The following is a 17,338-nucleotide window of genomic DNA, read 5'->3' on the forward strand; positions in this document are numbered from 1 at the left end:
CCTGCAAGTCAGTATTTAGTAGATGCACCTTTGGAAGCAAATACAGCCTTGAGTTTGTGTGGATAGGTCTCAATCAGCTTTGCACATCTGCACACTGCAGTTTTCCCCATCCTTCTTTACAAATCTGCTCAAGATCTGGGAGATTGCCTGGGGATCATGAGTGAACAATCCTTCTTGAGCCCAGCCACAAATTCTCAATCAGATTGAGGTCTGGACTTGACCACTCCAGGACATTGACTTGGTTGTTTTGGTTATATGCTTGGGGTCATTGTCTTACTGGAAAACAAATCTTCTGCCAAGTCGTAGTTCTGTTGTAGACTGCATCAGGTTTTCCTCCAGGATTTTCCTGTATTTCGATCCATTCATTTTACCCTCTACCTTCTCAAGCCTTCCAGACCCTTCTGCAGTGATGTATCCCCACAACATGATGCAGCCAGAACCATGATTCACAGTAAGGATGGTGGGTTTTTGATAAGTTTGGTGTTTGGCTTTTGCCAAACATAATGTTTAATCTGATGACCAAAAAGCTCAAATCTGGTTTCATCAGACCATAGAAGCTTCTTCCAACTGACTTTAGTTTCCCACATTCCTTCTGGCAAACTCTAGCTGAGATTTCATGTAATTTTTTTTCAACAGCTGCTTTCTCTTTGCTACTCTCCCATAAAGCTGCGACTGGTGAAGCACCCAGGCGACAGTTGTTGTATGTGCAGTCTCTCCCATCTCAGCCACTGAAGTTTGTAACTCATCCAGAGTTGTCATAGGTCTCGGGTGGCATCCTTCATTGGTCCTCTTCTTGCATGGTCACTCAGCTTTTGATGACGGCCTGCTCTAGACAGATTTACAGCTGTTCCATATTCCATCCATTTCTTTGTTGACTTAACTCTCCTCCAAGTGACTTGGAAACTTTCTTGTATCCATCTCCTGACTTGTACTTTCAAATAACCTTTTTGCGGAGTTGATTTGAATGTTTTTTTGTCTTCATGGTGTAGTTTTTACCAGGATACTGTCTCACCAGCAGTTGGACCTTCCAGATACAGGTGTATTTTTAATGCCATCAGTTGAAACACCTTGACTGCACACAGGTCTCCAGAAACAGATCTCCATTTAACTAATTATGTGACTTCTAAAACCATTTGGCTGTACCAGTGATCATTTGGTGTGCCATATTAAAGTTGAAGGGGGTGAATACTTATGCAATCAACTGTTTTGTGTTTTATATTTGTAATTAATTTTGATCACTTTGTAAAGAACTGTTTTTACTTTGACACAAAAAAGTCTTTTTCTGTTGATCAGTGTCAAAAAAGCCAAATTAACTCCACTGTGAATCTATGTGCGAAACAATAAAAGATGTAAACTTCCAAGTGGGGTGAATACTTTTTATAGGCACTGTATATATTCAATTATTGTAATTTTTACTTTGTTATGTATTGCACAGTATTGCAACCACAAAACCACAAATTTCAGTGATATTAAACCTGATTCTGATTCTGATTCATTGATTAAGTGGAAGGAATGGGCAACAGAGGATTGGTATGGCTTTCCAGAGTCATTACCCAGTCCGAGGACTGAGGAAGAGTTGTTCTCCGGGGTCATTTTGTTTCAGCTTTGCTTTAAAAGGCAAATATCCAAATGTTTAAAATGTAATATGGAGGACAAATGTACCAGTTCAGCTGTATATTCATCTCCTGTAAGGTAATGGCGTAGAATTCCCTTTTCCCAATTTCTGCTGACAAATGGAATGTTTAACAAACCACTGGTCAATGACCACACAAACAACTGGAAGAAGTCAACAGGTAAGGCAGCATCTATGGAGGCAGATGGATAGTCGAAGTTTTGGGCCTACATGTCCACGTTAATCTAGAGATCTATCTGAGCAACACCTGTTGCCTTCATTTGGCCCATAACTCTCTAAACCTTTTCTATCCATGTACCTGTCTAAATGCCTTTGGAACAACAAACTCAGAACATAGAACAATAGAGCACAGGATGTTGTGTTGATCCAATCAAATAGGCTTCTCATCTATTCCCCACTGGCTGCACAATATCCATTACAGGATTCCACCGACCCTGCTCATGGACTGTTTATCCCAATCCCATCCGGAAGGATGCTACGTAGCATTCACGCCAAGACCACCAGACTCAAAAACAATTACTTTCCCCAAGCAACATTTCCATCCACTAAACCAGCCCTCCACAATTCCAGCCACCATTGTTTTATCATTTTCTTTCAGAGACCCTTATGTACAGACACTCCTGTGCCTAGCGTCATTGTATGGACAGAAGACCGTTAGGCCATAAGATATAGAAGCAGAATTAGTTCATTTGGCCCATCGAGTCTGTTCTGCCATTTCATCATGGCTGATCCAATTTTCCTCTCAGCCCCAATCTCCTGCCTTCATATCCTTTCATGCCCTGACCAATCACAAATGTATTAACCTGTGCCTCAAATATACGTAAAGACCTGGCCTCCACACCTGCCTATGGCAAAGAATTGCACAGATTTATCACTCTCTAGCTAAAGAAATTCCTCTTCATCTCCATTCTAAAAGGATGCCTCTCTATTTTGAGACTGTGTCCTCTGTTCTTGGGCTCTCCCACCATAGGAAACATCCTCTCACCATCCACTCTGTCAAGGCTTTTCACCATTCAATGACATCACCTTTCATTCTTCTGAATTCTAGTGAATACAGGCCCAGGCCCAGAGCCATGAAAAGCTCTTCATAAGACAAGCTATTCAATATTGGAATCATTTTTGTGAACCTCCTTTGAACTCACTCCAGTTTCAGCACATCCTTTCTAAGATAAGTGGCCCCAAAACTGCTTACAATACTCCAACTGAGACCTCACCAGTGCTATATAAAGTCTCAACATTACATTCTTGTTTTTATATTCTAGTCTTCTTGAAATGAATACTAACATTGCATTTGCTTTCTTCACTACAGACTCAACCTGCAAATTAACCTTTAGGGTATCTTGCACAAGGACTTCCAAGTCCCTTCACAGTTCAGTTGTTTGTATTTTCTCTCCATTTAGAAAATAGTCAATCCTTCTACCCAAGTGCATGATCATACACTTCCCGACACTATATTCCATCTGCCGTTATGATAGGCTAACCCCTATTGACATCAATGGATCTGGGGTTGAGAGGGTGAACAGCTTTAAGTTCCTCGGCATGCACATCACCAACAATCTCACGTGGTCTGTACATACCGGCTGTGTGGTGAAAAAGGCACAACAGCGCCTCTTTCACCTCAGACGGTTGAAGAAGCTTGGTATGGGCCCCCAAATCCTAAGTATTTTCTACAGGGGCACAATTGAGAGCATCCTGACTGTCTGCATCACTGCCTGGTATGGGAACTGTACTTCCCTCGATCGCAGGACTCTGCAAAGAGTGCTGCAGACAGCCCAGAACTTCTGTAGATGTGAACTTTCCACTGTTCAGGACATTTACAATGACAAGTGTGTAAAAAGGACCAGAAGCATCACTGGGGACCTGAGCCACTCCAACCACAAAATGCTCCCACCTGGGTAAAGGCACCGAGCATAAAGGCCAGGACAAGCAGGCTCCTGGAGAGCTTCCTCCACCAGGCCATCAGACTGATTAACTCATGCTGATACAGTTGTATTTCTATGTTATATTGACTGCCCTGTTGTACATACTATTTATTATAAATTACTATAATTTCCACAATGCACATTTAGATGGTGATGTAATGAAAAGATTTTTACTCCTCATGTATATTAAGGCTGTAAGTAATAAAGTCAATTAACTCTTTCTTTTCCCATTCTCCTAATCTGTCCAAGTCCTTCTGTAGCTTCTCTACTTTCTCAAAACTACCTGCCTTTCCACCTATCTTCATATCATCTGCAAACTTTTCAACAAAGCCATCAATTCCATTAGCTAAATCGTTGACATATAACACAAAAAGAACCAGTCCCAACACAGACCCCTGTGGAACACCACCAGTCACTAGCAGCCAGCCAGAAAAGGCTCCTTTTATTCCCACTCTTTGCCTCCTGCCAATCATCCACTGTCTTATCCATGCTAGACTCTATAATGTAACACCATGGGCTCGTAGCTTGATAAGCAGCCTCATGTGTAGCACCTTGTCAAAAGCCTTCTGAAAACCCAAGTACACAATGCCTGTTCTCCTTTGTCAGTCCTGCTTGTTACTTCTTCAAATAATTCCAACAGATTTGTCAGGCAAGATTTTCTCTTGAGGAAACCATGCTAACTATGGCCTATTTTATCATGTGCCCCCAAGTACCTTGACACCTAATCCTCAATAATTGTCTCCAACATCTTCTCAACTATTGACGTCAGACTAACTGGTCTATAGTTTCCTTTTTTACTTCCTCCCTCTCTTCTTGAGGTGTAGACTTATAGTTGGAATTTTACAGTCTTCTGAATCCATTCCAGAATCTAGTGATTCTTGAAAGATCATTGCTAATGATTCCACGATCTCTTCACCCACCTCTTTCAGAACCCTGAGGTGTACACCATCTGGTCCAGGTGACTTATCTACCTCAGACCTTACAGTTTCCCAAGAACCTTCTCTCCAGTTATGGTAACTTCACACACTTCATGACCCCTGACACCTGGAACTTCCACTATACAGGTAGTGTCTTCCGCTGTGAAGATTGAAGCAAAATACTTATTCAGTTCGTCCACCATTTTCTTGTCCCCCATTATTACCTCTCGAGCATCGTTTTCCACCAGTCCAATATGCACTCTCGCCTTTCTTTTACACTTTATATATGTGAAGAAATTTTTGGTATCGTCTTTAATATTATTGGCTAGTATTCTATCTACCTTCTTAAAGACTTTTTCCAGTTGCGTTCTGTTGGTTTTTAAAAACTTCCCAATCCTCCAACTTCCCACTAGATTTTGCTCTGTAATATGCCCTCTCTTTGGCTTATATGCTGACTTTGACCTCTCTTGTTAGTCATGGTGTACCATCTTCCCTTTAGAATACTTGTTGTTCTTTGAGATGTACATATCCTGAGCCTTCTGAATTGCTTCCAGAAATTCCAGCCGTTGCTGTTCTGCCGTCATCCCTGCTAGTGTTCTTTTCCAATCAGTTCTGGTCTACTCCACTCTCATACCTCTGTAATTCCCTTTACTCCACTGTAATACTGATATATCTGACTTTAGCTTCTCCTTATGAACAATCTATGTATATAAGCTCTCTTAGGTATTTATATTTATTGTATTTTTGTATTATTGTGTTCTTTATCTTATTGTTTTTATTTTATGCTACATCGGAACCGAGTAAGAATTATTTTGTTTTCCTTTACACTTGTGTACTGGAAATGACACTAAATGATCTTGAGTGATGAATCTCTTGATTCCATTAGGAATTTGCTGTGGAGTATTGATCACAGTGCAACATGGAACAGCAAAAAAAACTCTAAAATGATAAAGATTAAAGATTTATATAAAACATAAAGTTAGAGTTAAAGACAGATATGGAAAAATGTGCATTATAAAAAGTAGTTACAGGCATTTTACAGTGCAGTGCAGTGACGGGGGTAATAGATGGGGGTGGGTGCGAACTAAAATGTTTGATCAGATTAACTACCTGAAGGAATAAACTTTTTAGATGCTGTGATGTTTTTGTTTTTATAGCTTTACAGCACTTTTCAGAAGGGAGTTTCTGGTGTCAAGCTGTTTTTGCTTTAGCCAAAAATATGATGTCGGTTATGGAGACACAAGAGACCGTAGATTCTGGATTCTAGAACAAATAAACCAAAGTGCTGGAAGAACTGAAAGGGCCAGGCTGTATCTGCAGAGGAAAATGGACTATTGACATTTTGGGTTGGGACACTGAGTTGTAGGGAATGGTTGAATAGGTTAGGACTTTATTCCCTGGAGCATTGGAGAATGAGGAGATATATTATAGAGGTATACAAAGTATGAAGGGTATCATTCATTCATTATGTCCCATGTTGTATGACATGGTTGATCATAGTCTTTCCATGACCATGATTGTTCTTGGCAAATTGTTCTACAGAAGTGGTTTACCATTGCCTTCTCTGGACAGTGTCTTTACAAGACCGGTGACCCCAACCATTATAAATACTCTTCAGACACTGCCTGCCTGGCATCAGTGGTCTCATAACCAGGACTTGTGATATTCACCAGCAGCTCATACAACCATCCGCCACCTGCTCCCATGGCATCTCCTAACACTGATCCAGGGGACAAAGTAGGTGCTACACCTTGCCCAAGTGTGACCTGCAGGCTAGCGGAGGGAATGAGCACCTTACACCTCCTTTGGTAGACACGTAATTCCACCCCGACACCCATTGTGGGCTATAGATACATTAAATACATGAAGGCTTTCTCCCCTGAGGATGAATGAGATGGGAACTAGTGGTCAGATGTTTAGAGTAAAAAATGAATTATTTAAGGGGAAATTTCATTCAGAGGGTGATGCAAGTGGTAGATGCAAGTTCAGTTATAACATTTGAGAGAAGTTTGGATAGGTACATTGAAGAGGAAGGTGTGGAGGGCCATGTCCTGGATGTGAGTAAATGGGACTAAGCAGAGAAGCAGATTGACACAGACTAGATGGGCTGAATAGCCTTTTTATGTGCTGTAATACTCTATGACTCCATGACTTTGTCTAGACTAAAGGAGCAGAGAAGAGATAACCACTATAAATAGGTGAGAGGGTAGGGTGGAGTACGAGCTGGCAGGTGAAGGGTGGATTCATTTGAGGAGCGGTGAAAGGCAGATGGAGGAGGGGAGAATGGGGAGAGCGAAAGAGGCTGGTTGGTGAGAGGTGGGGGCAGCAAATGGCTGTGGATGGTGGAATTTGATGGGAGAGGAAGGTGGAGCATGTACCAAATAAGTGAGGTGAGGAAGGCAGATAGGAAGAGTGGGGAGAGGGCACCCATGGGGAGGAGTGTGTATGTGATATGGGCAGGTGGAGTGGGTGGGAAAGGGGAATGAAACAGCGTGAGAGGGGACTAAATATGTGTGTGTGTGTGTGTGTGTGTGTGTGTGTGTGTGTGTGTGTGTGTGTGTGTGTGTGTGTGTGTGTGTATGAGTGTCTGTGGGTGTGTGTGTGTGTGTGTGTGCGAGAGTGTGCATGTATCTGTGCGTGTGCATCTGTCTGTGTGTGTGTGTGTGTGTGTGTGTGTGTGTGTGTGTGTGTGCGCGTGTGTGTGTGTGTGTGCGTCTGCGTGTGTGTGTTGAGGACCCGGTTATATCTGGGAAAGAAAGAGATAGAGGCAAGCAGGTTATCTGAAATTGAAGAATTCAACGTCTGTGCCAGAGGGTTGTTGACTACAAAGGCAGAGTATGAGGTGCTGTTCATTTAGTTTGGTCTTGGCCTCACCCAGTGGACGAGACCTAAACACAAACTAAAGAATACTTGGGAGTGTGGAGGAGCAGAGGGATCTGGGGGTACACGACCACAGATCCCTGAAAGTTGCCTCACAGGTAGATAGGGTAGTTAAGAAAGCTTTCATAAGTTGAGGGATAGAGTTTAAAAGTCGCGATGTAATGATGCAGCTCTATAAAACTCTAGTTAGGCTACACTTGGAGTACTGTGTCCAGTTCTGGTAGCCTCACTATAGGAAGGATGTGGAAGCATTGGAAAGGGTACAGAGGAGATTTACCAGGATGCTGCCTGGTTTAGAGAGTATGGATTATGATTAGAGATTAAGGGAGCTAGGGCTTTACTCTCTGGAGAGAAGGAGGTTGAGAGGAGACATGATAGAGGTATACAAGATATTAAGAGGAATAGATAGAGTGGACAGCCAGTGCTTCTTTCCCAGGGCACCACTGCTCAGTACAAGAGGACATGGCTTTAAGGTAAGGGGAGGGAAGTTCAAGGGGGATATTAGAGGAAGGTTTTTTACTCAGAGAGTGGTTGGTGCGTGAAATGCACTGCCTGAGTCAGTGGTGGAGGCAGGTACTCTAGTGAAGTTTAAGAGACTACTAGACAGGTATATGGAGGAATTTAAGGTGGGGGTTATCTGGGAGGCAGGGTTTAAGAGTCGGCACCACATTGTGGGCCAAAGGGCCTGTACTGTGCTGTACTTTTCTATGTTCTATGTTCTAAAGGAACAGTACTTCAAGTCTCTCCAGTAGTCTGCAACCCAACAGCATGAGCATTGAATTCTCCATTTTCCATGTGGTGGACTATATGATCTTGTTCCTCAGGGTGGACTATGATCTGGTTTGGAAGAAAAGGCACCCGCTCACCATACAATGAACCTCCTGTTAGCATTCACGACTTGCTGCTTACGTAGTTCTGTGCAGTTTCTATGTAGATTTATGGACTCGGCTTCTCCCCGTATAAGGAAAATGACGCGGGGGCGAGGCTCTCCGAGCAATTTAACTGTGTGATCCCGACGGATAAAAAAAAAGCAGAGGGTGGGAGAAAGCTCCAAACACGAGCAAGGAAAACATTTATGCTAGATTATATTTCTTCAAAGGAAACGAAAATCGCTGAACAGAAGACCCGAGACAGTAAGAATCTCTTGATATACTGTGCTGAATGTTTACTTTGTGTTAAGGGGATTTTGCTGTATCCGAGGAGAGTTTGACTCTGTGAAGATAACGACCTTCGGAAGTCTGAACTTGTGGCTGGGGACTGGGTGGTGGGGGTTGTTCGATGTTCCGTTTTCAATGTTTGCGAGCCGTTATCGACGCGCAGAGATGCAGTTCTGTTTGTGGACATTGGATGCTGAGTGAACAATCGCCGTTCATTAGATTAACAACAACACCCCCCCCCCCCCCCCAAATGAATTCAGGAAACGTTTAAGAAAGGTTAGTGCTGGTGTCTCCTAGTCTGCGTCTACACACTCAGACACAATACTGTAAACAGGACCCGGTCTGGTTTTGGTGAGCAGTCAATAGGCGGCATTGTGTGTGAAAAGACGTGTCACTTTCCCCGAAATTTATGAGCGATGACTTACATTGGGGTGGCCCCCGCTTATAGAGACCTTAGTGAAGATCATTATTACTCACGACCTCTGATTTCCGCTGTGCTCCACACCGACGATACTTTGGGGTAAAGACACTGTTTCCTAAGCTGAACAGATTTCTACCCGTATAGTGTATCTGACTTTACAACCGCTGACTTAGATTTGCTTCAAATCAAAGCTCACTGCTCTAGTCTCTTGCTAGTAAAAACTGCAATGATGGCAAACATCTCAGTGTGCGGATTCCCCTGCTCACCTCTAGCAGGATAGTCCTAAGAGGACCCGGCTCAGCATTGACAGTCCTCGTATGTGAGGTCAGACGGTCAGTGCGAGGGTTCGGCGGTTCAGTAGACACTGGGTGCAGTGGGGGAGAAAAGCAGGAGATAGTTTACCCGCTAACTTACTGCCGTAGTGGCTGGGTTATTAATGGTTTCCAAGGCACCGGTCATAAAAATGACTGGAATTTTGAAGCTCGTCACAGTCAAGAGTTGAAGGAAACTCCGTTCCTTCTTCGCAACTTGAGAAGACAAGAAAATGAGGGCAAAGGTAGACCACTGGGTCCTCATACCTGCCCTGCCAATAAATGCAAGATTGACCATGGCGACCTACAAGGAACTCAGCGGGTCAGGCAGTACCTGGAAGGGAAATGAAGGGTCGCGAAAGGAAACGTCGTCTGTCAATTTAAGACCTCGAGCACAACAGCACAGAAAGAGGCCTTTCGGCCCGTCTGCTCCATACCGAACTGTTAGTCTACCTAGTTCCATGCTGCATGAAACAAAGGGTGACTTTTTTTTGGTGATGATGGCTAAAGGATAAATATTAGGCAGGACGCGAGAATCAGAGTCAGGTTTATCATCACTAACATATATCCTGGAATGTGTTGTTTTGCAGCAGCAGTACAGCGCAAAACATAAAAAAAATATAAATTACAATAAGAAATATATATATTTTAAAAATAATGGAAAAGAAAACAAAAATTGAGAGCAGCACTATTTCGGACCGAAACATCGACTGTACTCTATAGCTTCTGCCTGGCCTGCTGAGTTCCTCCGGCATTTTGTGTGTGTTGCTCGGGTTTTCAGCATCTGATTCAGAAATAGTGAGGTGATGCCCATGGGTTCATGGAACATTTAGAAATAATGTAGCAGTTAGCGTCGGTGTTCAGAGTTCATTTCCCACACAATCCGCAAAAAGCTTACACGCCCTTCCCGTGAAGCACATGGTGCTCCGGTTTCCTCCCACATTCCAAAGTTGTGCCCGTTATATTGTAATTTGTCCTGTGATTGGGGTAGGGGGGTTATATGGGTGGGTTGCTGAGTGGCACGGTTTGTTGGAACAAAAAGACCCATGCAGCACTGTATCCCTAAATAAATCAAAGTTCAAAGTACATTTATTATCGAAGTATGTATACAGTATACAACCTTGACACTCGTCTTCTTGCAGACAGCCACAAAACAATGAAACACCATAGAACCATTAAAGAAAACCCCACATAACAAGACCATCAAAGACACGAAAAAAAAGAACAAGTTGTGCAAACCGCAAAAAAAGACCAAATAACTTACAAAACATTAAACATCAAACTGTAGAGCCCCCAAAGTGAGTCCACAGCCATGAGCTGCCAAGGTGAGTGAAGCCAGTCACTGAGCATCAATAAATAAATAGATGGGTAGTTAGACATAAAGAAGTTTTTTTAAAAAAAATCTGATGGTGGAGGGGAAGAAGCTGTTCCTAAAATATTGTGTATGTCTTCAGGCATACCTCCTCCCCAACAGTAGCAATGAGAATTAATGAGATTATGGTAGTAATGGGATAAATACTTTGCCCTCCTTCTGAATAGTGTGATGGGATGAATCTGGTCTCAGAGAGAGGAGAGAAAGAGCCTTTATTTGACTTTTCCAGGAGTTTCTGGGACAGCGAGGATACATGTTGAGTTTAATTACATACAAAAATAACAAGAGATTTGTTCTCTAATGAGCTAGCAGTAAAGGTTTGAATCTTAAATCTGTTGTTTTTATAAAAAAAAGTTTGGAATTTAATCACAGCCTGGTGCAAAGAGAACAGATATTCCCCACTGCCATCTCCTCCTCGTGTGGGTATAAAGACAGTTGTTAAGATAACTCATGGCAATTATATATATAGCTACCACTTCATAGTGAGTATGTAATCTTCAACAGACTGAGATAGTAATTTTCCCTGACTTTAAATTATACCGTTCTGCAGAACAAAGAAAATAGCTCGGTATCCAGAAATTAACCGCTTGACCTTGGTTGACAAACATGTCCTTGTTATTGGTGGTGGCATAAACTGAAAAATGATATTCAGACTTAAAGCACTAAGTCATAGCCATGGTTCCACGAATCAAGGGAGACAGTTCTCTATCATTATAGGGCTATCATGCTCAATATTTCCTCCTAGATCCCCATGGCTCTGTTCTACAACAGGAGTGTAGCAGATAACGTAATGCTGTACAGCACCAGTGAATGCGATCAGAGGCTCAATACCCTCCACTGACTCTAAGGAGTTTGTGCGTTCTCCCAGTGACCACAGGGGTTTCCACGGAGGAGCTCCAGTTTCCTCCCATGTTCCAAAGATGCACATGTCAGGGTTATTAAGTTGAGGGCATGCAATATTGGTACTGGAAGCATGGTGACACTCTCAAACTACCTCTAGCACACCCTCAGACTGAGTTGGTTCTTAATGCAAATAACGTATTTCACTGTATGTTTCAATGTTTTGATGTACATGTGACAAATACAGCTAATCTGATGCAATCTAGGAACCCTGGGAATCAACTCAGTGGATCGAGAAGCATCAGGACCAATGCAATGTTTCAACCCAGAATGCTGACGTCCTTTCCCTCCCACCGGTGCTGCTCAACTAACTGATATCTTCATGTAGAGTATTTGTTGCTCCATATTCCAGAATCTGTAGTCTCCTGAATTTCCAAACCTGGAATTAATCTGCACCACCTCCAAGGAAGGCAGATATTGTCATGCCCACTGTTGAACTTGAACGCACGCGAGGTCATTACCCATGCAAGGTTGCCTAAACGCAGTGATACCCTCGCGCCAGGGATCATTGGTTGGTCTAGGGTAACCGGCCGTCATGAAGTGCCGTTGCTACAGATAGGCGCCGCCTCTAAACCTGTTTAGCACATCGGATGTTCGTGGGGAACCCGGTGCTAAAATATTCACAGATGACCTAATTCGGGCTCAGGGTTTCGTAAGTAGCAGAGCAGCTACCTCGCTTTGATCTATTGAAGGTCATCCCTCGAGCCAAACTTTTGTCGGCCGATAGATCCTACCAACCTACAAGGGGGGCGGGCACGCACCCTGTTGCACTCCTCCTCACTCTCCGGACTGCGACCGCTGTGGCCTCAGTACGGGGACCTCCGGCCCTTACCTTCTCCTCTCACTGGTGTGTTGCAATAATTTCATATGTTCATACGAGGAAAATATGTGCTGTGTGTTTAATATCTAAACGTTACTTAAAATGTTATGATGCTATTGACTTATAAGTGAGTTATAATTGACTTATCACTATGTTCATACGAGGAAAATATGCGCTGTGTGTTTAATATTAAATTCGTTAGATAAACCCTTTTAGAAATGAAATTGAGTGTATTAGCCATTTATAAGTGACTTATAGTTGACTTATCACCAATATTCTGGTCGATATTAACACCCACACTGCCCCACCGCCCCCGGCAGGTCCGCAAGGATATTGTCAATATTAAACCGGTCCACAGTGCAAAAAAGGTTGGTGACCCCTGGACTACAGCACAGAAACAAGACTTTCAGTTCATCTAGATCATGCTGAGCTATTATTTCTGCTTAATCGTGTCAATCTTCACCTGGAACATAGTTCTCTAATCACCTCTCTTCCATGTACTTATCGAAACCTCTCTTAAATCTGCAAGTGAACCCACATCCATCATTTCCACTGCCAGCACATCCCTCACTCATATCACCCTCTTAGTCAAGAAGTTCCCTTTCAGATTCCACCTAAATATTTTACCTTTCACACCCATGACCCTTAGTTCTAGTTTCACCCAATCTCAGAGGAAAATGTCTGCTTGTGTTTATCTTATATATATCTCTTGTAATTTAGTATAGCTCTAACACCTCCCCCTTCATTCTTCAACGCTCCAGGGATAACTGTCAAAATGCATCCAACCTTTCCCTGTAACTCAGTAACATCCTTTAAACTTTCTCTGTACTGATTCAATCTTTACTGCAGTTAGGTGACCAAAGCACACAATACACCAAATTAGGCCTCAGGAAATTCCTAAACAACGTCCACGTAACAACTCAGTAACAGCCTGATAATATATCAAAGACTCCCATCTGGAAAGTGGTTTAAGATTGTGAAAGTTCAAAGTAAATTCATTATCAAAGTACATTTATGTCACGATATATAACCCCGAGTTTTACTTTCTTGCAGACATACTCAATAAGTCCAATAATAGAATCAATGAAAGACCGCACCAAAAGGGCAGACAATTGGTGTGCAAAAGACACTAAACTGTGCAAATACAAAAAGAAAGAAGATAGAAACATTAAAAAAATACAGCACAATACAGGCCCTTCAGTCCACAATGCTTGCAGAATATGTACTTACTCTCGAAATTACTGAGGGCTATCCATAGCCCTCTATTTTTCTGAGCTCTGTATACCTGTCCAGGAGTCTCTTAAAAGACCCTATCGTATCCACCTTCACCACCGTTGCCGGCAGCTCATTCCATGCACTCACCACTCCCTATGTAAAAAACTTATCCTTGACATCTCCTCTGTACCTACTTCCAAGCACCTCAAAACTGTGCCCTCTGGGGGGGACATCACGTGATGACGTAGGATCGAGACGCAGGGACCCAGCCCTCCCGTAAAAAGTTAATAAATTAATGTTTAAATGAAGAAAAGTTAGGCAATACTTTCTAAAAGTTACTTATAAACGACTCCGGACTGTGTCAAGCTATGCCTCAAGGAAGGAAGATGAAGAAAACTAATACCGGGAAGACTACGCAAGTTGGAACAAGAACAAGGCCCACGTCTACCGAGGAACCGCGGTCTCAGGTACATTATATCACCGGCGATACGGAACAGGAGACTGTGGCAACATTGGCCACAGGAAAAGACCACCGTGAGCTCCGCAAATGCGAAGGATGGAGCATGCGCAAACGGGAGCAACAAGAACTACAAAGCCCAGCTACCACTGCAACTGAAAGTGATAGCGAATCGGAGGGAGAGTTAAATCTCTCGGAAGGATCAGCTGAAGGTGGTAAAAGTCCTTCTAGAAATATAGAAAAGACTTTGAGGCAAATAATGCGTAAATTAGACACATTAAAAGTAATTAAAAATAATCAAAAAAGACTCGAAAAAAAAATGACCAAAATGGAGATTATGCTTGATAAAACGACAAAGAGACAGAAAAAAATGGGAAAAAGAATTAAGGACTTGGAAACTACAACGGAAGACATGGTTGAAAGAATGGACAAAATAGAAAAGGAAAATACTGCTTGGACATCAGAAAGAAAACAATTTATGGAAAAAATTGATAAGCTTGAAAATCTCAGTAGACGAAATAATATTAAAATTGTTGGACTTAAAGAAGATATAGAAGGAGAAGATCCAATAAATTTTTTTCAAAACTGGATCCCTAAAAAATTGAAAATGGAAAGAGAAACTCCAATTGAGATTGAAAGGGCGCATAGATCTTTAAGGTCAAGACCTCGAGCTGATCAAAACCCACGATCAATTTTGATAAAATGCTTACGATACCAAGACAAAGAAAAGATCCTGAAGGCCGCTGCCCAATGTGCCAAAAATAGAAACGGGCCACTGATGATAGCAGGGAAACCAGTTCTATTTTATCCTGATATAAGTTACAACCTGTTGAAGAGAAAGAAGGAATTTAACCCAGTGAAAAAAGCCTTATGGGAAAAGGGTTATAAATTTACAATGCGTCATCCAGCAACACTGATAATTTTTTTGGAGGAGGGAAATTTTTCTTTTTCCGATTATCGAAAAGCGGAGGAGTTTGTACAAGAACTTCCATCTATTCGCTAATTACACATAGAGGCTTCCAAACGTAATGGATTAAAGATGAAGATTGACCCAAGGAACAGAAGGAATGGACATTTATGGATATTATAGAAGAGAAAAGCAAAATTTTAGAAATACTAAATGAGAATAGTATTTTTTTTTCTCTTATACATATACTTTTCTATGTTGCGGGGGGGCTGGGAGGCTGTGGATCGGTTACTGCGGGATTCACGTGTGTAATCATGGCGGTTGCCATGACCCGTACAGCAGAGGGGGGTAATGTTGTGATTTTTCTCCACAACATTAGTAGGGGGGTATTTTGTTTTTTTTTCTTTATATTTTAATTTTTTTCTATCTTTTTGCCTGGATGATTGGTGAGGACACACATAGCAACATGGAGATTTTTATAAAGATTTCCCAGGATACCACAAAAATGGAAAGATTAGGTATTATTATAGATTGGAGTAATATAATAATAAAAAATAATGACTAATCTACTAAATTTTTTAAGTTTTAATGTTAATGGGCTTAATGGGCCAGTAAAAAGAAAAAGGATTTTAACATATATTTTAAAAAAATGAGAACTCCGTGGAGCATGTGGGGATCTTCCAACATCCAGGCATTCCCTTTTATTTTCTTTCTTATTTCTTTAATAGGGATGTTAGGGGGGAGGGGTTAAGGGGAGGGGGGCTGGGTAACATTTTTTTATACACATTTATTCTGTAACTATTTGAAAACAATAAAAAAAATATTTTAAAAAAAAAAAAAAAAAAAACTGTGCCCTCTCATGGTAGCCAATTCCGCCCTGGGAAAAAGCCTCTGACTATCCACACGATAGAGCGAACAGATCAATATGCATGTCATGGTGAAGACGGCCAATCTCACAGGTGTAACAGTATCTGAGAGGGGGCATTTTGAACTTCTTGGCATCCCAAACAGCTTTTGGTCAAGTCTTCAATCTGTCAATCTATTCACAACCACCACACTTAGCTCCGGGCAAGACACTTCATCTTGAATGTACCCAGGAGTCCTTCATCTAGATTCTCTAATGCTCTGGCGCAGAGCTTAGAGGGAACCACAACATGGGATCCACACATCAATGTTCTTTGACATACCAAGAGTCGGTCTTGTCTCGCTGAGAACTTTGGCAACACAGGGCTACCATGAGATGGCCATCCTTGGATGATGATGTCATAGAGTTTTGACAAAATCGGGTCATTCCTTGTTTCTTTTGGTATTTCCAAATTTGTTACCAGCAACTGGTCTGCCAGCATTGTGTGGAACACTTCTGCTGGGTCACAGTATAAAGACTTTTCTCCTTCAGTTGCCAACAGTGGAAGACATGAAAAGCCATCAGCTAACTGTGTTGTTTGGTACCCTTGAACTCTATGTCATAAGAGTAGGCTCCAAGGAACAGTGCCAAACATTGTAACCAGATAGCAGATATCAGGCGAATTCCCTTCCTGGGATTGAAAATGGACACAAGGGGCTGGTGATCTGTCACTAGTGTAAACTTTTGTCCGCAGAGGTAGTGGTGGTTGAGGAGTAATAACTGTTCCTGAATCTGGTGGTATGAGTCAGGAGGCTCCTGTATCTTCTTCCTGATGGCTGCAGCAAGAAGAGATCATGACCTGGGTGGTGGGTGGCCTCGATGATGGATGCAGCTTTCCCGCGACAGCACTACGTGTGGATGTACTCAAAGGTTGGGAGGGCTTTACTCATGATGAACTGGGCCATATTCATTAGTTTTTGTAGGATTTTCTGTTCAGGCTGTGATACAGCCAGTCAATATACTCCCACCACACAAAGAAGTCCCATGCCATCTTTAAGGTTTCTTTCTCCAGACACTTCATATGATCAACCATTCTAGTTAGCATCCTCAGTCCCCTCTATTTGTTACTTCTGTCACTGCACTATACTGTAAACACTTTATACCACTTTTTATGATGTTTGCATTGTAAGAATATTCAAATATATAAGAGTTTATGCACATTTATGCCGCATCTATGACTGTGTTCCTGTACATGGTTCTAACTCCATAATCAAGTTTGCAGACGATACCATGGTGGTTGGCCTGATCAGAGGAGATGACGAGACAGCCTAGAGGGATGAGGTCCAGCATCTGGCCGCGTGGGGTGCCGACAACAACCTGGCCCTCAACACCATTGTGGACTTCAGGCATGCTAGGAGCCACACTCTCACCCCCCATCTACATCAACAGAGCTGTAGTGGAGCGTGTATCAAGCTTTAAATTCCTTGGTGTCCACATTTCTGAGGATCTCACCTGGTCCCTGAACTCCTCCATCCTGATCAAAAAGGCGCAACAGTGCCTTTATTTCCTGCGGAGCATCAAG

The 17,338-nt window shown here is 42.3% G+C and overlaps 1 protein-coding gene across 1 annotated transcript in view; it reads left to right on the forward strand.

Moving 5' to 3' along the window:
- Positions 1 to 8,372: 8,372 nt before the first annotated feature.
- LOC140734164 (uncharacterized) overlaps positions 8,373 to 17,338 on the forward strand; it is a 140,659-nt gene continuing 131,693 nt past the window's right edge. Inside the window, exon 1 of the mRNA XM_073057793.1 lies at positions 8,373 to 8,485. The gene's annotated coding sequence lies outside the window, so the exon portion shown is untranslated. The remainder of the gene's footprint in view (positions 8,486 to 17,338) is intronic.

This window comes from Hemitrygon akajei, chromosome 10 (genome assembly GCF_048418815.1).
Source record: "Hemitrygon akajei chromosome 10, sHemAka1.3, whole genome shotgun sequence".
In the NCBI taxonomy this organism is placed as follows: Eukaryota; Metazoa; Chordata; class Chondrichthyes; order Myliobatiformes; family Dasyatidae; genus Hemitrygon; species Hemitrygon akajei.